This window comes from Bactrocera tryoni, chromosome 1 (assembly GCF_016617805.1).
Source record: "Bactrocera tryoni isolate S06 chromosome 1, CSIRO_BtryS06_freeze2, whole genome shotgun sequence".
Taxonomy (NCBI): domain Eukaryota; kingdom Metazoa; phylum Arthropoda; class Insecta; order Diptera; family Tephritidae; genus Bactrocera; species Bactrocera tryoni.
Genome location: NC_052499.1, coordinates 69,763,676 through 69,786,899, shown reverse-complemented (window position 1 = coordinate 69,786,899; position 23,224 = coordinate 69,763,676). Strand labels below are relative to the sequence as shown.

The 23,224-nt window shown below is 35.1% G+C and overlaps 1 long non-coding RNA gene across 3 annotated transcripts in view; it reads right to left on the bottom strand.

The window, feature by feature from the left end:
* The window catches only part of LOC120774268, a 38,627-nt gene extending 15,677 nt beyond the window's left edge, over positions 1–22,950 (bottom strand). The window contains exons 1-2 of one of the 3 annotated variants that reach the window (XR_005705229.1): positions 21,895–22,950; positions 13,810–14,599 (exon numbers count right to left, since the gene is read on the bottom strand). This is a non-coding gene — a long non-coding RNA (uncharacterized LOC120774268). The remainder of the gene's footprint in view (positions 1–13,809; positions 14,600–21,894) is intronic. The other 2 variants (XR_005705230.1, XR_005705231.1) reach the window with 2 other exon arrangements.
* Between the last annotated feature and the right edge of the window lie 274 nt (positions 22,951–23,224).

The following is a 23,224-nucleotide window of genomic DNA, read 5'->3' as shown; positions in this document are numbered from 1 at the left end:
GAACTGAAATATTTCTTTACATATATGTGCCGGGATGAGTAAAATTGTTGAACTTTGATATATAAACCCTTCTAAACTCGGTCAAGTGGGACGCTCAATTACATAACACATACTTATATGGGGTTAAGTACTTAAAGCGATTTTACGTATTTATTTGTGTAAAAAGTAGTGTGTTTTTATATCTTTCAATGTCTGTTGTTAGTTACTAGTAATAGATAAAGCTTAATTCGTTTCTTATTTGACTATTTTTGTTTTTCAATATTTAGTAAAAAGAAGACCATTTCTTTTGCACTAAATGAACAGTTTACTCATCATAGTCAAAATGATCAGATTTATGCCATATGTGCACTATTTTGTTCTATAAAGTAATTTCATAATCTTCCTCTAAATGAAACATCCTTCCTATTAGCAAACCACTAAAACAGTCGATTTTCACAAACTTCTCTTTTTTCACAAAATCGCCATGACATGCAGTCGTCAGTATTGTCAAGCTTCGAACTATGGAATGTATTCAAAAATCCTTCTACACAAACTCTTTGGTCTTCTGGTGAGTCATTATCGATATGCATGGCTAAGCGGTGTCGCTGTGGAACGCAATTCCTCAACTCTTTTGGCCAAAGCTGGGTGCTTCTTCCAGCAAACAGTCTAACTGCTAACAGTACTGGTTGGTATTAAGGGTTTGACCGTAAAGGAGTAGCTAAACGAGATGATTTCCTTTCAATTCCACCACACATAGCAAACGTTTTCTGACTAAAAATTTTAAATAATTTTAAAACTGCTGATATATTTAAATCAATATAGCACAAAATCATTGAATTGAAGTTTTGAGTATCATCTTAAATAAAATTTTTAAAAAATGTTTCACTTCTAAAAACTATTTGAAACGTGAATAACGAAAGTGTGTGCTACTAAGTTAACCAAATTTTTTCCAAAAAAAAATCGTAAATTCCATCAAAATTAGCCAACTTTTTGTAAAATCTAAAATATTGCTCATACGCCATGTCAAACTTGTGTTGTGGACATCAAATAATCAGTCAACCAAGTGAAGCAGAGTGGAATAAATACAATTATCTGATAACATACGTGATATACATCCACGTGCGTTTATATCACAGCATTCTAAGATTTTTTTGCTTTGAGCTTCTAAACACAACGTGTTTCACTTGTACGCTGTGGAAAGACCTCATGCATAGCTATACGTGTATGCAAAGCATATTTCCGCTAGATAATCGCTTGAACTTCAGCTGATTGTCGATTCCACAACAATGTTGCTGGCAACAATTCTGCCGCAGCCACTGCTGCAGACCCCTAATAGCTTTAGCCCGATGTGCTACCCGGCATGCTTCGCTGTCGTTTGAGGGTTTTACTCTCTTTATAGCACTTGTAATGCTAAACACGTTTCACACGCCGCTACCGCACGCGTTGCTTGCAACATCCTGAAACCCACACGCTTCGTGTATAAACTACGTCATGTCTCGTCAATTCTCGCAACAATGCAAATGGTTGGCGGTTCAGGTACATATGTGTAAATATATCTGAATATGTTTGCATTTGTGCGCAATTGTCTTGTTTTGCTGCGTGTTTTCACGCAAATTGAATGAAGGAATATAAAAACGCTCTGGTGTGGGTAAATGACTGACTCCGAGCATACAAAGTAACGTTACACAAACATACGCATGCGAGTATTTTTGTTTGCGCGCATTCAATTGCACTCGATTCGTACTTGCTCAAGCTCGTTTACTGGCAATTCATGCCTCAAGTATACCTTTGTATATTTGCGTGGCAGCAAAATGGCGTAACGCGCATTGAGTGTCTGAGAGCTGAATGAACGAATCGCTGGCAACAAAAAATGCAAATGTATGCGTGCATGCTATACTATTTACATACACATTAAGATTGTTGCGCTGCCATTTGTAGATTTGCTCATGATTTACTTTTATGCGAATACGTAAATATGGGCGCACACATAAACTGATGGACTTATTGTCGAAAAAGATGGAGGTTGTTTTGTGGTTGGTATAGTTATCCTTTATTAAAGATAATATTTTAAGAATTTAATGCAACAAACTTTTGTGGAAAAATGCTCGATTTAATGAGCATGAATTAATTAAAAGCTTAGGGGAAAAATAATTTAGATAAAATCAAATAACAGTTGGCTGAATAGCGTATAAATATTCATTTAGTGGTAACATTTAATTTACTAATCGATTATGTTGTTGATATTATCAAGTAGTGGGCAATAAATAATTCGATTTTCCACAATGCATAGTTCTTAATACAAAAATATGCTAGTTTAAATTTTTTGTATAATATAATCAATATTTTTTTTAAAAATGATCGATGTTCTGTAGTTCAAATGCTTAAGCACAGAAGATGTGGAACATTTGTTCACCCCATTTCCAAACGCCACAAGATTTTTCGGGGTTATATCCGCTTATGAATTTCAAACATTTTTTAAAATAATTTTCTGAAAATTTGAATTTGTTCCGGAAAAACGATAGACTCGAATACCGATCTGCTGTTATGCTTGTATATATTCTGAATTGGAATATTTTGTAGCGATTAAAGTTCATTAGCTATTTGCTATTTCATCAATGGACATAACCAAATTTACAGTCGGGACAACAATCAGTAGAAAAATTTTCAGTGTTGACATCAACAAGCAACGCAGTAGTATACCATTTTCAATTCGATTTGAATTCTATTAGGAAAATTTTTTTTATTTTTTTGGCAAATCGCTCAATATTTAATCAAGCAAAGGGCGGTCAACTTGTCAATTAACTCCTATGCGAAAAGGCTGTAAGTGTCATCGACTTTCGAAATTGCATTTTTGTCAAAACGCTGTTTTTAGGGTCGGTAACAAACACATTCTTTTCTTGAATTTCTTAGGAATGATCGACTTTTTCGGGAAGCCGCCATTTTCTTAAAAAACTTTTACCAAAAATATCGGTTAATGTGTGAGATTTATAACTGAAATTCAGAATTAATCTTTTTCTGATGATAGTACGTCTGAATATTACAAATCGGGCCAATTCTTCCCTGAGCTCCTATATATCTAATATAAAGATTTTCGAACTTCCGTGTGACTATAAAGTCTGGATATATCAGCCAATATTTGAGTGATATTATTAAAATGCATATTTGCGCTTAGTATGAATAAAATCGGGTGAAAACTCGGTACCCAATATAGCTAAGAAACCTTATGTACCTGAAGGCACTTTTCTGGCTTAAATGGGTGTTTTCCTACATCGAAAATTGATATAAACCAAAAATATTTTTTTTTAGATTATTTTTGCACCATATATGTATAGTAGTACAACATTATCTTATAGATACTTATCGCACGTAACATTTACCTTCTCTTCATTTCCATTTCACATTACCTTAGAAGCCTTCTTTACTTGCGCTTCCTTTATTTTTTTTGGCAAATTACGCAAACAAAATGTTGCTCCTTGATGAAATTGTTGTTGTGTATATACTAAAGCTTTATATTTATTAGCCCATTAAGTTAATGTTGCGTAGTAAAATTCTTTCTAAGTAAGATGCGCAATTTCTTATCTCCCTGAGCATTAAATCTACTTTACTTTATTTCTTTACTTTTGAAGGAAGAGAGATATGTATGTGTGTGAAGATTTTCAACAAGTGTGCTTTAAATCGTCGTCATGGTTGGGAGCTTGTACAGAGTGTGGTATTTTATACAATTTTCTTTAATTGGTAGGTCATTTAACTTTCCAACACTTTGTTCTTTTTGTTCCACGAAACAAATTTTTATCTAGTCTTCCATCTGGGAGGCATATTTTGGCATATTTGTAGGTATATTTTTCGTTTTTTCTATCTAAGATTTCGGTAATAAAAATCCAGAAGTAATTCTAATGTCTTAAACTTTTGAGTCGACTCTTTAACCAAAAACGACAATGACAAAATTTATTCATATTTTTGCAAGTCTGTTGAGTTGTGAAAAGCGCAGCTGGCACTCCATTTAGTCAATTTCCAATATTCGCAAATTTATTGCCTGTCCTTCTTGCAAGCCCAACGATTTTATGCTCAATATTGCAGCTAATAAAAATCGTGGCTAAGGAGAAACGCCAACAATAACAGCTTGCCTGCCGCAGCGTAACATAAATAACTCATAAGCAACATATAACATTTATAATCATCGAGCTGACAAGTTGACAGCGAGCAATTCACAATCCGCAAACACACTCACACACACACACAGTGTAAGCGCGCGCACGCTCGCAATCATATCGTCTAAATGCGGCACGCCCATTCAGTGGGGTAATTCAGCAAATGGTCGCACATAAATCAAACAGCGGTAATAGTGATGTGCACCAACGCAGCGGGCACTTTCTTAAGAATAATATTATTCTTAGTCATTCTTATTGTGCTCATATTTCACGACACCTCAGCGCACACACCGACACGAACGTTGCGCACATACAAAGAGACTTACGCGCGCCGGCTGTGATGCGACTCGAAGTTGGCCAAAACATTTATATGTATATATAAATGTCTGTGGCTTTCCGCATGCATACGTTTGCGCTCGCACAGGCAGTCATCAGCTGGCGGCGCAGCGCACGCTTCCTCAATTCCCTGCGAGGTTAATGCCTGGAAGCGTCGCATTGCGGCACATTTTGTGACGCGTAAACCCGCAGAAGTGGCAAAGTAGTTCCTCGTTTGCTGCATTTCCTTTCACTATGTGCACAGCAAGGACTGCAGAGTGAATGCCTTAAGAACGTTACTCGGAAGGCATTTCGCTTTTGTGGAATTTCAAGTGAATTTGCTATTGCAACTATCAGCTTGAAAGTAGTGCACTGCTTTTTCGAAATTATGCAAATGATTATTAAACCTGTTGTCATTATTGGTTGACATAAAAGGCGAGTTCTTTTAGTTAATGTAGGAAAGAAGTTAAATGTTCAACGCATTACTCCACAGGGTGTTGGTTTTGACCTAAACTTATCAGTTTTTTTTCTTTTCCCTAATAACATTCTGAACAGAAAACCGTGCATTCTCAATACTGCGTCCTTTCCTGAACCCACACTGCCTATCCGACCCCATACTCTAAATTAGCTCCTGAAACCGGCCCACCATAACTCTTTCCAAGTACTGGATGGAGACTGATGCCACGATAAACCACGAATTGCTCCTGATCTTGTCAAGGGACTTCAGGAGAGGAAAACCCCTAGTACTTTTCCACTCGCGTGGAAGATATCCCCCCAAGACGCACTTATTATAAATGGTCTCCAAGTATTCCGCAATGAACTTCCAGCTGGTGACCGTTTAGACCTAACCAGGCCCAATGTATACCCCAACTCGGAGCGACAGGTAGCTCTTGTGCTTGAGGTGCCTGCACCTGAGACCTATAAAAGAACTGACCTAACATAACCCTCGCACACTCCTTTCAGGACGATAACGGAGTTTCACCGACGCAAAGAGAGGTGATATCCTCCCTCATACGACTCTACTACTATTATTATGTTACTATTTTTCCTGACAAAACTTCTCCACACCTTTTCTTAAATTTTTGCCAACATTTTCTTAAATTCACTTATCACACAACTAAATTCATATCTAAGCACGGACAGCCTGTCATAATTGGACCGTCGAGCGTGTTGAAACTTTCGCTTTAATCGCCTGATCGTCCTCTTCGGCGTTAACTCATTCGTCCACCACTTGATTTTCCTAACCATGAAATTTTCAAACTTCCAAAGAAACCTATCATTCAGGTTGACAGATTATTTACATAGGTATATATATATATAGATATTCCCTTTGGGTATTACAAACATCGAGACAAATTGAATATACCTTGCTCAGGGTATAATAACTTGTGAGTCTAACATCTTTTCCTTTAACTTTAAAGGTTCCTCTTCATTTTCAAAAATTTATCAAACGAAATAATTTAAAACGCCAATATACCTAATTAGAACCTGCCAATGTAATGCGTTACCCGAATTCATCCACCAAGCGACGCTTCCGAAACCTTAAACTTTCAATTCCACAATTTCCAGCATACCAAGAAAAACAACAAAAGTAACCGCAGTTTGCCAAGAAACCAAATGCGCGCCGACACCCCAAGTTTACTCAATTAAGAAAACTTTTCACCGAGTTAATGATTTCGCATAGCGGTAGTGTTGGGCACGTGACGGACGGATATATGTATGTAGGTTTCGCATCCATCACACCGAAGATGAGCGGCGAAGACAGAACCGAGTTACGCGCGCACTTCTGTTGTGATTTGGCTGTAGATGCAACTGTTGTTGTTGTGGCTGTTTATTTCACGTAATCTTTCATTTTAGCTGCGGGTGTTGCCGACACAGTTCCACACTATCATTCATGGTTTCTATTGAACGGAGAGTTGAAGGATCTTTGTGTGTGGCACAGTTGTGCGGTGCTTTTGTGCGGTTATTTAGTGTGGCAGTGAAATGGGTTGAATTGAATCGTTAGTTGTTATGCTGGTTTTGCAAACCGCAGACAATTCTAACATAACATACATATATACTTATTTATGTAATGACTAACGATGTGGTCGGTATAAGCATGAGTACAGTGCCTTAGTAGAGAGGGGTTTTTCCATAGGAAAACATAATTTCGTTCGCCTCAAATATATTTGCGGTTACATCTTTGCATATTGTATATTGTATATTTTTGTTCAAATAATGAAGCGAAAAACAAATAAATAATTTTTTATTCGGAATATATAAAATCATGTGCTGTTTGGAAGTTGATGCGGTCTTTCGGTTTACGTAATACTTTTAGCTGTTAGCACATGACTTTTTGTAGAGAAACTTGTATTTGTAATGAGTGTCTCTACATTCTACTGAAATCGGATAGGATGACTTACAAAAACATTTTCTTCACCAAACGTTGTTATAGTTTTAACTTTTAACACATCTTACGCATTTTTTAAGCTGACCCCTTATTATCGGCTTGCTTTCGTATTATATTTCGAGTTTCCTGTGTCAGTCTCATATCCGGGCATTCAGACAGGCAGAAGCGATCGGTGCGGAAAGACTTTTCAGTGAATGTGCTGGTTGCTCGACATTGTTTCTCTATTGAATGGAAAACGGGTTTGATAACTTGTAAAACGTATAGTCATATCACCGATTATCTAAAGCTATCATATCAGTCTTATATTATACTATCACTAAGTATGTATGTTTTTGCAATTGTGAAAACCGATGGTGCGAGGCAAATTCTTAACCTATACGAGCGAACAAGTCAAAATGTATGTTATTGCATTGCGTTTAGATAATATGTATTTTCATATTTATATCTACCTCATCATCCGCCTAGGTATGCTTTTCACAACAAAAGTAGTCTGCGGCCACAAAGATTCAAAACGAAAGAGGTAAATACAAGGAGAAGCAAAGACAATGGCATTTACAAGCATAAATACAGCTATATATATGGTATATATAAATATACAGCTATTTGCATATATATGTATATCTTTGTTTCTCTTTTGCCAGCAGAAGTTCGCCAACATAGCTAATTTGGCTGTCAACGTTGACGATAAACCAGCTAGCTAATCTAACTTGCGAACAATAAGTTTGAGTCAAAATCGCCACGGTGGTGACCTAATTCGGCAGTAGCACAGTTGGCTGCTAAAACTGTGCTATGAATAGTCATTCACAGCGGGCGAATTTCGTTTTGCATATTTTTAGACGGCTTTATTAATTTTTGTCCTGAGCTTTGTGTCTTAATTAGCCACTAATAAGGACAGCGAAAGTAGCTTAGGTCGGTTGTTTTGCAAACACCAAGACTATAATTGGTCTAAATTTAGGTTACAAATGCAGATTTTTCAGCTTAATGATGGAAATATTGCCTTCATTATGTAATCGTAATCGGAAAAAATTTAAGGTTTATTTTTAATTTCTGTAAAAATATTAAAACTACTGTAAATGAGAGTAAATACTCTGCTGAGTTGAATAGTTAGCATTATAATTAAAGTGTGAGCAGAGTTACTGATTTAAAAGGAAACTTATTGAAGTTAGGTTGAGTTAGGTAAAATTTTTTATTTTTTTCATTGCCATATTCAAATATTTTAAAAGGACAAGCGAATGTTTCCTCTAATACTATAGGTTAGAGAGATGATTAAAAAAGTGAGTTAATCCAATTTAAAATTATAAGAAATAGCAAGAAAAAATTTATGTCGTGATAATCAAATTATCGTAAATATGCTAAATATATTTTTCTATGTAGTGGTCTATATTCCTATCATTTTCTTTTCTTTAATTAAATTTTTTTATTGAACTCCTCATCCCACATCATTGAGACTGTGAAGTCAAAATAACTCAGCGAAACAGAGAAGCATTTGCGAACTAAGTAAAAGAGTTTGAGGATGTTAGTTGCTGGAGAAAATCCGTAATGCTATGTCAGTTGGGATTTTTAACAAAATATGGTCGTATATTTTTTCCGTGTCTGGCATAATTATATAGTACTAATCAAGTGTTAAAAGTTTCGATGAATAAAATGAACAATTTTTAATAAAAATTTGTTTTTTCAGAAAATATGAAAGACCTTAGTGTGAGTTTAATGAAATCACGCACATTTCTCTATTGAAAACAAAAGATATAGGTATATATTTTTTAGGCAAGTTGTGTGCTTATGTAGAAACAAACATGCCATAGGTCACTTAGATACATATATAAAACGAATAATAAGCATGATTAATATTTAAATACTTTTTTTCGTTTTGTACACTTTGCTTCAACAAAATTGTTAAAATATAGCTTCACGCTCTATTTGTACTTCTTTTGTTTTTTGTATTGGCTAGAGTTATCGCTTTGCGTGCCAGCAGCGCATAAACGCCACTCTAATGCCAATGGAGCAAACAAATAGCATGAAAACAAAGTGTGTCAAATCCAAAGTAACACGAGCTAACGCATACTCATACACTTATATAGTACATATAACCATATATGTATATATGTGTATTCATATACATACAAATATCTACTCTTCCATAGTCTTTGAGAACTACTCGAGCTGAAGTTCACGCTATGTTATCTTCACTGCTTTTCTGTTTTTCACTCGCATGAGTGGACATTTATGACCGTTGGCGCCGAAATTTTTAAAACAACAAATATTTACATAGCATGTCTGAGGATTTGTTTGCTTTCGATATGCTCGCGTGTAAATATTTAAATAGTACCCTAGTATATTTAAAAAAACATCATAAACATTTTAAAAAATAATTAGGAACAGCCAATGTTTTCCAAATGATTAATTTGGGTTGATAAAATATGATATATGCAAGTTTGTATATTAAATAATAGTTTTGAAAAAACGGAATTACAAGAGTATACTCATATGTATTTTATATAGTTGTTTTTAATAGCCCTACGGCTATTGTGAGCAGCATTTGAATAAGAAATGGAGGATATATCACTGTTTTACAGTTTTTCATTTCAAGAAAAGAGTTCGTATCGATCCGAAACAAGCGGGGATAGATCTCCGAATAAAACAGCCCTTGGCCGGATAAAATCCGGGCCAATTCTCTTGATGTCTGCTATCGAACATCTACACAGTGAGGTCTGTATGCTTCCAGTTTTCGTAGAAATTATTCCTGTAGCTACTTGCATGAAGCGAAAGCGCCTCCTAGAAGCAACAAGAGGTTCTTTTTCAACTACGTCTACGACATAAGACAATACGCCGACTAGACTGAGGACGCAAATAACTTCAGATATGCATTGAATGCCATTCACAGTGGAGCCATAAACACCTTCACCAACTCCCTTTCAGTGCATGGTGTACTTGGAGTCAACCCACAATCCAGTGCAGACTACGAGTTCGAGTTGCCGCGAGAATCAAGAGTGATCCTAGCAGAGCTTCTTTCTGGATACTGTAGTTGGTTAAACTCTTACTCATCCAGAATCGATCTCGACATATCAATTATATGTCCAGGATGCAATAAGTCTCCGCATGACTCGAACTACCTCTTTGTATGCCCAGCTAACCCTACACATCTGACATCTCTATCCCCATGGTTCGATCCCGACGAAACAGCACGTTTACTGGAACTATATAACCGTTACAACAACAATAACACAATTTTTTTTTATTGAAACAACTTTTTGGTCGGCGATTTTTGAGATGAAAAAAAGAGTAGAACAACGATTTTGATTGAAATTTTGCGTTTCTATTGGAATTACGACTACGGAATCATAAAAAATTGCAGACGTATTTTGTGGACTCTACTTTATCTTCAATATAAGTAATTGAGTAACACAAAGTGATGAACATGCCTCGAGCGAATGAACCATCAAGCACTGTTAAAGAACTTTTAAAGCACCAAAAATTTAAAGAAACAATGCTTAATATTCATCATGTTGGCGTCATATATATAGTAAGTGATCTCAACATATCTTATTAATGCTTATTTTGGTTAACTTTTTAGGTGTAAAGCGTGTAGATGCTAGACTCATAAAAAAAAAGATATGAGTATTTTGCAAAACTGATGTCGAGTTGCTTGTCGTTATTGCTGGTGATTGTCCAACAATCTTGCCAATATCATTATATGTATGAGCCGAAACCCCTCAAAAAAAAAACAAATGCGCTGAAAAAGGCACTTAAGGCTTATAGCTCAGCTTATCAGATAAGGAGCGTATTTTGATGGAAATTAATACAATTTCTATTAAAATACCACAAAATAAATTTTTGATATCAGTCCCGGTGAAATTTGTTCAGATGGTAGGTTAGTAATTTTACCATCGTTGATCTTTGGAATGAAAAAATAACCAATATCACACATATATATTAATTACAATTACATTGTGTTTCAAAATACCTAAATAATAAGACAAGTGTGTCTCAAATCAAAATAAGACCACTTTACCAAAATAGTTCTTTTGTCATTCAATGCGCTCCAACGTATTATTGACAAACCAAATCACAAAACCGTTTGACAGCCAAGAAGCGTTAAATTAAATGGCTGCCAACTCAATAAACCGAAATAATAGCCGCAACCAAATACGCAAAAAAACATCAAACCACCACGAAAGTAACCACAATAATTTTAGCGCAAAACAGAAAAATACACATACATATATGTACATTAGGGTGGATTAAAAAAATATTTTTTTTTTCGTTTGGTACTCTGAAAAATAAGTTTCCTAGATACCTCTAAGAAAGCCTTTTCAAAAACCTATGAGTTTCATCATTCAATGATTTTTTTTCATTGAGTTATAAAATTCATAAAAATACAAGTTTTCCCAAAAATAATCAAAGTTCAACCGTTAATATCTTTTAAACGGTGGGGTTAACGAAAAAATCGTAGGAGACTTTTTTTGTAGAGCATTCAATTTCCCACAAAATCTAAAGAACAAGATATTTTTTCAACTAGTTGGAAGCAAGATATAAATTTGTCTATCTGATAATAAGAAAAAATAGAAAACTGTAAGAAGGAGGAACTTCCCGTTACAATTAAGAACTCATGCTCGGAGATGCTTTCTTAGAGGTGCCTAGGAGTCTATTTTTCAGAGTACCAAACAAAAAACCCTAATATACATGCCGAAAAAAAACAAAACAAAGTTAAGCAAACATCACTGGCTAACAGCAGAAAATTTGATTAGCGCCACGGCGTAACACAAACTGACGGACATATGATACTAAACAACGGCGCGGCGCTGAAATTTCACAAACACTTTTGCTTTGTTTTGTTGTTGGTTTTGCGTTTGCCAGCTAATGGAAGGGAAGTGGAAATGGCTTGGCGTGGCAGGATATCATTTGCAACAATTTCGGCCATATTTCACGTCGTATTCGCCCTTCCAAATTGAGAAAGTCAAACCTGCGACTGCTTGACTACTCCTCGTCCGGTTGTCCATCTGCCTGTCCGTTGATTTGTCTGCTGTCTGATTATACTAAAAGCGCTGACTCACAAAAATGGCCAATTCGCTGTTTGGCTTTATACTGCTGACTTTTGCTGCTGTTGTTGTACTGCTTATAACGCTTGTTTATTCTATAAGTGCCGATGTCTGAGTGCTAATACAATCTGCTCGGCTGATAACAGTGGACTGCGCACTGTGGGTCACTTCTTAATAAGAAAGGTTCTGGCAATTATTTTTTTAGACGAGAATTTTTTTTATTAATATCAGTCCGGTTGAAAATATCCCTTTTGCCAATAGTACCCATCAACGGCCTTGTTATCTCAACACAATTGTTGGACCATTTTGGAAACATATTTCTAAGAACCACAAAGCATCAAGGTTATATTAAATAAATCGGGTGATCCAAATAGAGGTACTTTTTTCAAGAACCTTTCTTTGACAGATCACGTGTGAGCTTTATCAAGCTGTCATGTTATTTTTGTTCAGTAGTGTTTGGCATTTCATCATGGAAAGTCTTACGCCCGAACAACGTTTACAAAGCATTTAACTTTATTGCAAAAACTCACGATCTGCAAAAAATGTGCTTCGCTCAACTTATGGTCAACATAATCGGCCTACTGAGCATACTATTCATAACAACATCACCTATCTTAAGACCCAGAATTCATTATTGAATAATCGTAGAAACTCGAAACGACGTACGGAACGACTTCCCGCATTTTACGTCGAGATTTTAATTGAAAGCGTACAGAATACAGCTTGTGCAAGAACTAAATATCCGAAGTTTTCTGGCTCAATGGCTATGTAGGCAAGCAAAATTGCCGCATTTAAGATGAATAGTTACCTGATGTGATTCAAGAGCTGCCATTTTAACCAGGAAAACAACGTTTTGGTGTAGCTTGCGGGCCGTTGAAATCATCGGTCCGTATTTCTTCAAAAATCATGCAGGCGCGAACGTAGCCGTCAATGGCGACTGTTACTGCGCCATGATAACCGACTATTTGATGCCTCAAATTGAAGCTCGTGATCTCAGTAACTTTTGGTTTCAACAACACGGCGACACTTCTCACAAGGCACATCAATCAATGGATTTATTTAGAGAACACTGCGATGAGTAGATAATTTCACGTTTTGAGGCTGTCGATTGGCCATCAGGATCATTTTCCTGTGGTGATATGTAAAGTCTAACGTTTGTGCGCACAATCCCGCTTCGATTCAGACCTTGAAATGCTAGAAAGAGTCATCGAAAATTGGAATCAACGGATGGACCATCTGAGATGACTGGACTAAACAACTAAAAATATTGGATAAACACTCTGAAAATACTTTTAGAGTACAAAATACAAAATTTTGGAATTTGGTCTGTATCTCCAGACGCCTTGTCTTAAGCCCCTCCAAGAAAGTATTTTCTCTAGCTTTTCAGGCACTATTTGTTGTTACACCCAACTTTGTGGGTAGGCAAATTAAATCAAGGCTCAAACAGAGCACAAATTAGATGTCATAATCAATAGTATATATTATAATATATGACACAAAAAAGTGTTTCTTAGAGATAGAGAAATTTTTGGCCACTAAATTGGCAACCCTAAACACTGTAGCTTTCTTGATTTCACTGCCCCGTTTATGCAAACTCAGGTCATTGGCAGATTGCTTACAATGGTCGCTGATCGGCTGCAGCCTAAGAAATATTGGAAAAGGGGAGATGAAACTCAAAAAGCTTTCAAGGCGGTTTTCTATTGCAAAAAATGAGGCGAGCTCGACTTCACAAAATCTCATTCATGTATTCACAACAAAATAAACATCATTGCTGATATAAAATAACTAAAAATAAGTAAAAAGGTGATAGTCGCGCTGCATCAATCTACGTGGAAAAAAATCTGCATTTCTGCCGGTTACAAAAGCGCGCCGTTACTTTGAAAAGCTTGAAAAAAGAATGCATAAAAGTTCATGTACTTAAAACTCTACGACTTGTACTCACTTTTTGCAAGTCAAATTCAACCACAATCCTGCAATGGTTTCCGCCATTCACTGCTGCACTATTCTTGATTAGTTTTTCTATTTTTTATTTTCGTAATTTTACAACAAACTGATTGTTGTTGCTGTTATTTACTTTAGTAAAGCGTTATAATCCCGTGAGTTCAGTTTACTGATATTGCTTGCAGATAATGTCGCTTTCAGCTAACGCGCTTGTAGTGGTGTAGTGGTGTTATTAATAAACCAATTTCAGTTAGTGAGACGATAGCAGCTTATCGTTAGACTTAAGCTTTCATAGCCTTTTATGTGATGAGCTCAACACATACGCTGCTTGCTTGCAACGCTAGTATCAAACACACATACAGATATATATGTTTTTGCACACTCTGCCAATATTCCTTTTCGACTATTTGTATGTATGGTTTCAGTCACTGTTTTTGCTTTAACTGTGCTTCACACGCATCGGTCACAGTCGTGTAAAAGTGGAGCATACGACGATAAATTGTTCTCGACACAGATTGAATCGATTATTACACTGATATACGTCTAAACTCGATTAAACGCGTAATAACTTTAAGCGAATTGATGGCAAATGCAATTTCCACAGTTAAGTCGTTTGCTTTGGATTGCACGCCTTTGCATGTGGTAGAGTAGTTTTAAGAAATTTGCTCGGAGATTTCAATTCAAAGATTTATCTGTTATAGTTTGCTTTTATTTTCGATTTATTTAGAGTTAATTAAAGTGAGTTAATACATTTATTTTGAGTACAGTTATTATACTTTTAAGAACACTGACTTTAGAGATATGATTTTTGTTGTATATTGGCTTTAATTGTTATTTAATAATTATAAAACAAAAAGGCAGACTAACTTTTGATATGTTTCGATAAATATAGTTAATTTATTATTTAAGTAAACATTTTTTTAAATGTGTTTTTTTTTTTGCTTTATGTAGATTCAGAGGGACTTTTTTAGATTTAAGTAGCTTAAACTCTTCAAATCATAAGCAAAGTTTTACAACTTTTTTTTCTCAAAGTTGCGAACGATGTTTTACGTGGAGCTTATATTTTACAGTCTTAACCCTTTTTTCGAAGTCCATCAAAATCTTTTTTGCTGGATATTGTTTAATAAGCACCGTTAACTATTTTAAATTTTAATTTTTTAATTTTGCAGCAAATCGCTTTCGCACTTTTCAAGTATTTCATAAACTCATTTTGCATTTACCTTTTACTATTAAGAACATATTTTCGGTATTCATAGCTTTATTTTATTTTCTTGACAATTTAGCGCTGATTTTATGTCAAAGCTGAAAGCAAGTATTTAATAAATAAATTAATTAGTTTTATATATAAAATTGTATATTTCATTCATATTTAAAAAGTCGTTAAATTACATTGATTTACATGGAAAAGTTGTATAAGTTCAGAGGCATAAAGATTTTACTGAAGGTCGTAAAGTCATCGAAAATTTGCCTCATGCGAGGCATCCATGTAACTCGGTTAATGAAGATAGCATCAAAAAACAAAAAAAATCGTTAACTTTGGCTTTATCAAAGCTAAATACCTTTCACAGGTTCATTTCTGTTAGTAACGATGTGTTCACTTTGAATGGAAGCTATATGCTATAGTTAACCGATGTGAACAATTTCTTCGGAAATTACATTGTTGCTTTAGAAAATAATCTATACCAAATTTCGTGAAGATACCACGTCAAATGTGAAAGTTTTCCATACAAGAACTTGATTCCGATCGTTCAGTTTGCATGGCAGCTCTTTGTTACAGTGGTCCGATATCGGCAGTTCCAACAAATGAGCAGCTTCTAGAAGAGAAAATGATGTTTGCAAAATTTCAAAACGATATCTTAAAAACTGAGGGGCTAGTTCGTATATATACAGACAGACAGACAGACGGACGGACAGACAGACGGACATGGCTAAATCGACTCAGCTCGACATACTGATCATCTATATATATACTTTATAGGGTCTCCGACCCTTCCTTCAGGGTGTTACAAACTTCGTGACAAACTTAATATACCCTGTTCAGGGTATAACTAAAGAAAGTGCGCTTGTGTCGGCATCATTTACACATTTAGGTTAATGATTGTGATAGTTTTGTTAATGTTTTGTATCGTACCAAACGACCCGTATCTGTAACGGAAACACTATACGTCGAAATACCACTTGTATTTGACGATGAAGCTGCGAGTCCTTTATTTAACAAACACATGACCTTTGTATAAGAATACGAGAAAATGTATATAGTTTTTCGTCAGTTAGGGTCCAATATGATCAAGTTAGGGTTCCAAATATTGCATTAAAAAATATTATATAAACAAATCTTTATTATAATTATTTCGGATAAGAGATAGGCTTAGAAAATAGTTCAAATTAATTCCAAATCTAATAAAAGCAGCAAAGTTTAGTCCAAAATACAGGATTGAAAATTAAAAAAAACAAACGTTTTTATAATAAACATTTCATTAATATGAAGATAATTTGTTTTAGCATTAACACATTTTCGCGTTTGATTACTTCGTGTTCTACTATTTAAAACTAAATCTCGCACAATATTCTAGAGCATCGATCCGCAAACTTACACACTACAGTTAAAAAATAAAATTTTAAAAATAAATTTTTTATCCCAAACATAAAACTCGAAATTACAAATTAGATTTTCATTTTTAATACCAAAATGAGAATTAGAATATTAAATATTAATTTTTAATCAAAAATTAAAAAAAAAAATTGATTAGATTTGACAGTTTAGGGTTAGCAGAAAATAGTTTACCTCCACGTTTAATTTTGTATTAGGTTGTTTCAAATAATCTATAAACTTTAATTGGGCATAGTAAAGGTGCTATAAATTTCTAAAAAAATAGGGATTACATTTTGAGCAAACTTCATAATTATCAATCTATAACTATCTTTTATACAAACAAAATAGTACCCGGAAATTGTAAGTAACACGCAAAATATTTCATTTTTCATCAATATTTATGAAACACTTTTCATAAGCATTTGTTAGGAAGGAATTCAGCTTCTGCAGTAAATTTTGGTGAATGCGGTAGTTAATCGAAGGAAATCATTACGCTCTTGGGTTTAAAATGTGGTCTCAATCGTGGCCCGATGCGATGGTGTATTAAAATCGTTTAAAATCTATGAATTGTTCGTCCACAATTCAGGCCGTTTTCGACAGACGTTCTCACGGCAATGCCTCAACACGACCAAATAGAACTCCTTATTGACAAAATCATGGTGCACCAAACCACGAATATGGAAAAAAGGCAATGAGCATCACCTTGATTTCTGAGCGGTTTTGGCGTGAGTTTTTGGTTTTGGCTCGTTTTTTTCCATCCATTGTTTGCATGCCCAACTCATAAGCCTATGTCTCATCGGCTATTATAAAGCTCTCCATGAATGTGAGATCGGAATTCACACAATCAAGCATGTGCAAAGAGACCTGTTTACGGTACTCTTTTCGAAAAAAAATGGCACTCTGTCGGGCTGAGTCGAGCAAGAACCTGTGTCGTACTCAAAATATTCACCAAAGTCAATCGATCGCGACTCGTGTCCCTCTCTCTTGACACCTCTCTAATCCTTGCCCGGCGACTTTCGAATACAATATCTTTCATTTTATAAACATTTTAATCAGTTGAAGAAGTCCATGTAATTAACTTAGCAAAATTCCTTTTTTTTACTCGGGGAACTAAAATTACAATCCTTTTACTTTTCTGTCACAATTTATTATGAATATTACAACTGTCCTTATGGAATATATTGCTCACACATATGTATTTTAACTTAGTTATTTTAATCGTTTAACACAGCCCCAATTCATTCGGTACTTACTGTGAGTGAACAAAACATCTGATATCTTCCCACAATTTTAAAATTAATTCATTTAAAAGCGATTAAAAGGTACACTTGGATTTTATAAAGACGTATTTATATACTGTCACGCCTAAGTTGCCAGAAATCGTCCATAAACATGGTCTTGGATAATTATTAATTTTGAAATGATTTATTGAAACAATTATTTCAAAGTCCTGCTGTAAATGTAAAATATCAGACTTTGCTGGCTTGTTCGATTTGATGCAAAAATTTGTAATTCGGAAATAATACATTTTCCGATGAACATACTTGTAGTTCGGTGTTTTAATCTTGGGTATATATATGTTAATAATTGATTATGTTCTTTATATGCATATTTAGTTTCAAAACTTTTCATGTATAAATTATATAATATTGTGTGATTGCTCTGAATAACTTTTCACTTTATCTATAAGTAATTTACTTTTGCCGTGACATATTGAGCTTCTGGCAATAAGATTTCAATCTTCTTTTTTTCATGTTTTCCTTTCACCGCTATTTCTATAATTAACATAATTCTGTCCTACATAACGGTGCTACCCACAGTCGCAACAAATCCAACGTGTATTGCGCAAATTCTTTGCGTTAATTTTACTTTGATGAACTTTTGCCAATTTTGCTAATGTGTCTCGAAATATCCATGAGTGTGAGTTCGAATTATGGCGACTACATACCTAAATATAAAATAACTGTAAGTATGTGTGTAAATGTGTCTCAATTATAGTGCCTAAGTTGGCCTATCGCATTTTTTCCATTGGTTACGGTTTACGCTTGATTTGGTAATTATTATTGAGCACCAAAATGAGTGCAACCTATATTTACACATCACCACTTGCATGTTATTTTTATGCTTTGGTAATTTGCTGGGAGCTTAATTTTTGTTGCTTTTGTTAGTGCAAACTTTCAGTGAAAACAATATTTATTGAAAAAGAAATTAATTTAAACTAACAAAATTAATTTAAATTAACAAAATTATCATTAATAATTATAATTCCCAAAGAATCTGTATAAATGAACCATAACGATTGAGCAAAGAATTTTGTACCACAAATAGCGAAAATACCTTATTTAAAGCTGCCAGAGCAGACAGTTCAATGAAGTAAGATTATTTGGTAAGTTATTCAATTCCGAAAGGGGATGCTACGAGTGGTAATATATTTTATGCATTAAACCAGTAGTAGCCAATTTTACTTTTACTATAAATATAATTTCTGGCTATAACTTTTTCCACCGAGAGGTAGATGTTATTAGAAATGATTCTAATGAAACGGGAAGCCGTGATCTAATTCATGCTTTAATTAGTTCAAAAATTAAATATGAATTAAATATTTTGAATCAATTTGTTTCCCTTTATATACAAGGTGCGTTCCAAAGTAAACAGGACTTGAATCTAGCGCCCCTTGGTGATGCCATCTTTATGTCGACTAGTGCGTTAGAAACTGCTATCTTTGTCGATTTTCTAGTGAGAATTCATAGATTGAAAGTGAAGTTGTTGCGTTTAAAGTGTCAGTATGTTTGTGTTATCGATGCGAAAATGAGCTTCGAACAAAGAGCCAACATTAAATTTAGTTTCAAAATTAGTAAAAATTTCACCGTAACGTTTCAATTGATGAAACAAGTTTATGGCAATCATTGACTATCCCGTAGCAGAGTGCACGAGTAGTTTCAATGCTTTCAAAAATTGATACCCACTCCTCGTATTCATCTGATATGGCACCGTGTGACTTCTTCCTTTCCCAGAAGGCTTGCACCGGCATACTGGCGGCCATACCGGCCAACGAGCTGAAACACGACGTGCTTTCGGACCGTGTAAAAGGCTGTATTGAAGCAGAAGGAGATTATTTTGAAGAAAATAAATTGATTTTGCCGAAAAAACCATTTGTCCTTGTTTTGTTTTAAAGTCCTGACTACTTTGGAACCCACCTTGTACTTCACTAGATCACCATCTTACTTAAATATATCAGAACGGTATATATGTATAATATTTCATTATTGATAATAACAGACATCTTATGTCATATTTTTGTAATAAGCCCAAAATACGTGTTAAAACCCGAGCAATTTCTCTAAAATTCTATACTACGATTCGGTTCTTTAAAATGATTAAGAGCATCGCAAGCACTTAAAATAAAATATCGATTATCAATGGCGCATGTTTCTCAAACTCGACTAAAAATTTCATATTTATTTTGGTATTCATTTCATGTTTTTAACTTCGGTTATTGACCTTTCGTTATGAAAACTTAGCCAAAGTATTCATAGTTAGTTCGATGGGCAATATTTCGGTGAATGTATTACATACATACCTGCACGGGATATAATTAATTGCTCAGATCACTACTAAGCACTCCTGCAAACATTCACTCATACTTTTTCCATTATTTATAAGACATAAATGCTATTTATTTTGGTGCGCGCACGCACTCAATGGCTTTCAACGGTTGCCACATCAGGTAAATAACACGCCAATTTCTAATCGATAAAACTATAATACTTGAGTTTAAGGCATTTGCTCATAACTTCATAAATTTTTATTTATTTTTTCTTGCTTTTTCTATTTCTTGAGATCAAGTCGTGAACACGTGCAGGCAATAAACTTTTATTTTGGGATAGCATAGCAGCAATAAAAAGGCACATTCAATACTATGATACTAGCAGTATAAAAAGCTGTTCGAGTACAGTATCCAAGTTCATAATAGTAAATGTGCTTTTTGTGCACGCACCTTTGCAAACGTTTTTGAAATTTGTCAGCGTTTAGCACTTCATTAGTTTCAATATTGAAAAATTATATCAATATTATAAAAAATGACATTTACATAAAGCTTGTGGCAAGTATTCGAACAATAGTTATTTTCCTTGATGCTTTTCTTTCCAAGATTATTAAAAGTTGTTTGTTGGCACTCGTCTAAATTTCAAAAACACGCTTACCTCATATTGTTCTTACGTTTAAGCAACTCAAGGGATTATCTATATAATGTTAAAATTTTCAAAAAAATCGTTTTTACTTTATTTTATTTTCTTAGTGTACATATATTTAAGAATATACACAGACAATTTTATATAGTTCCGGTGAATAGTTTCGAAGTTACACTCAAATTTGAAAAGGCGTTTCAAAGTGCTTGGAAGTATAAAGCCAAGCTTTAAACGCGATTTTATGAAACTGGGTGACCAAGATTACTCGAAAAGTTCTAAACTGATTAGTTTCAAATGTTAAAGCGAGCTTTATGAATATATTTTTTAGTAATTACAAGAAATTTTTTTTTTCCGATAAATATTTATTTTTATAAATAATTTAGGGCCGAACTTTTTGTCAAGAACCCCTGTAGTGAAAGTAAAAATATACTGAAAAAAATTAGAATACTCCGCTGTTGGTTTTATATTTCTATACATATTTAGCTCCACGTTTCACTAAATCTATTTTGCATATTTCTGAAATAATACATATAGTTTTATGTATTTATTATATTTCATTGATTACATTATTATAGTATTTGTTGTTATTTTTAGGGCTTTTATAGACGATTTCTCTAAATTTGCATATCAACAAATCCCAAATTTTACACTTTTCAAGAAATATAGTTAAACGATGGCATTTATCACAATAACCTTATTTTATAAAATTTTTTTATAAGTTGTCTTCTTTTTTCCGTTAAAATTCACAACCATCAACTATTTTAACATGCAATACAACACGAAAACATTCTCATAATATACACCATCAAAAAACTCCACTGCGTATACGCAACGCAGTCGGGCCTTATTGTCTCAACAGCTGCACTTCAAACACTCCACACATAGATCGCCAAAGGCTGCTGTGGGGTCAATGATATGGTTTGCGGTTCACTACCGTTATTTTACTGGTAGCATAGAGCCCACTGGCTATCATGTATACTTTTTTGTTGGCGTGCTTCTCTTATTAACTTTGCGCACATCATTACACACTCAAGTGCCCGGAGGGACAACCACACAACCACTTGGAGTACACAATTCACCAGCGCAATTACAGGTAACACTTACACACACATACACGTGCAAACACATATGCTCACTGACTATATTAAGCTGCACGCATGAACGCTTGTCTCGCCTGATAGCCTCGTTTTACATACACACATGCATGTGCAGCGCTTATTAATATGTATGAGCTTGAGAGCTCTTTATGCGCACAAATATGATACACTTAGTGAATGCGTATAAATCTGAGCCGCATTGAAATTACCATTTATTTATTTGAGCGTGGGCACTCAGGAGCAGCGGTGCGTATAGTCCATCACAATGGTAGCAACTCACAAACACCAATATGAACGTCACTTTAATTGCCTCTGTGAATGTTTACCGTTACAATCATGCAGATATATTGCATTTCACTTCGAGCCGCGCACCGAAAAAACTGTCAAATTGAATTTACGACGCGCCACGAAATTTGAGCAGTCGCAATGTGGCTGCCTCAACATGACCACGCGGGACACACTGCACCTGCTTTTCTACTTTTTATCGCAAGTCCTTACGTAAGTGACGCTAAATCCACATACCGTTTGAAGACGGCACAGCAGACAGTCATGCAACGGGTACGTAAAACCACCTAGTGGTTGAGGTGCGTGCTTTTGCGGCGGCTAAAAACAGCACGACCTTCTGTTTCGGTTATGCCGATCTGCGATGGGTTGTGCCACTAAATCGCTGTTAAGACATTTTTTGCTGGAAGCGTAGCGGAACGTCATAACTGTGCGCGTTGCACATACACGCAAACATGGTGCAAGCAGATTATGATTGTATTAATATATATCGGGTTTAGCTCATTTTTTTGTCGTTTTGCGTAGCAATCTTATCTAATTATTATCCTTGCTTCCAAGTTGTAGGTTTTTTGGCAAAATATTTAATTATTACTCCACTCTGCCACTTAAAGTGCGGTCATTAGGCGTTGAATAGCCCATTTCACCACTATCAACGCGTTCCCTGTCCACAATTAATCTGCTTCACTTTGATAACTTTGGCCTTCTTTACACATCACTCAATTATTTATTTATTTATGTACTTTGCCTTCGATTGCGCTATTTAATTTGCAATTCACAAATTTCGTATTCCAGCGTACCCGTCACAGTAGCTGTCACAAACCGGCACTTATTCGTACACCGGCACACAAAGAGCCACGAAACCCTCACCTCGCCACGTCCGTCTTCATATAAACGCGATTTTGACTAATGTGTGCAGGCGTGCGTTTGTGTTGGTTTGTTTGTGACGCGCGCTGCATTCGATTGTTTTCTCTGCCTTGTTCTGCGTACAACTGAATTTGAGTTGAAGTCGTCGCACGTTTTTTTCCTAGATTATGTTTCATCTGCAATTCTTATCCGCAGCGCACAGTGCGGATAACACAAGAGCGCGCACGAGAGAGCCGCCTTTTGTGCTCTTTCAGTTCGGACAATATGTAGCTCTTGCGTCATTAAAAGTGCTTCATTTAAGAGTAGCTCTATACTCTCTGTTCTTTAACTGAGCGCATGACTATTTTATGAGCATTAAAAGGAGGAAATTGGCGCGGTGACCTCTCGACTTTA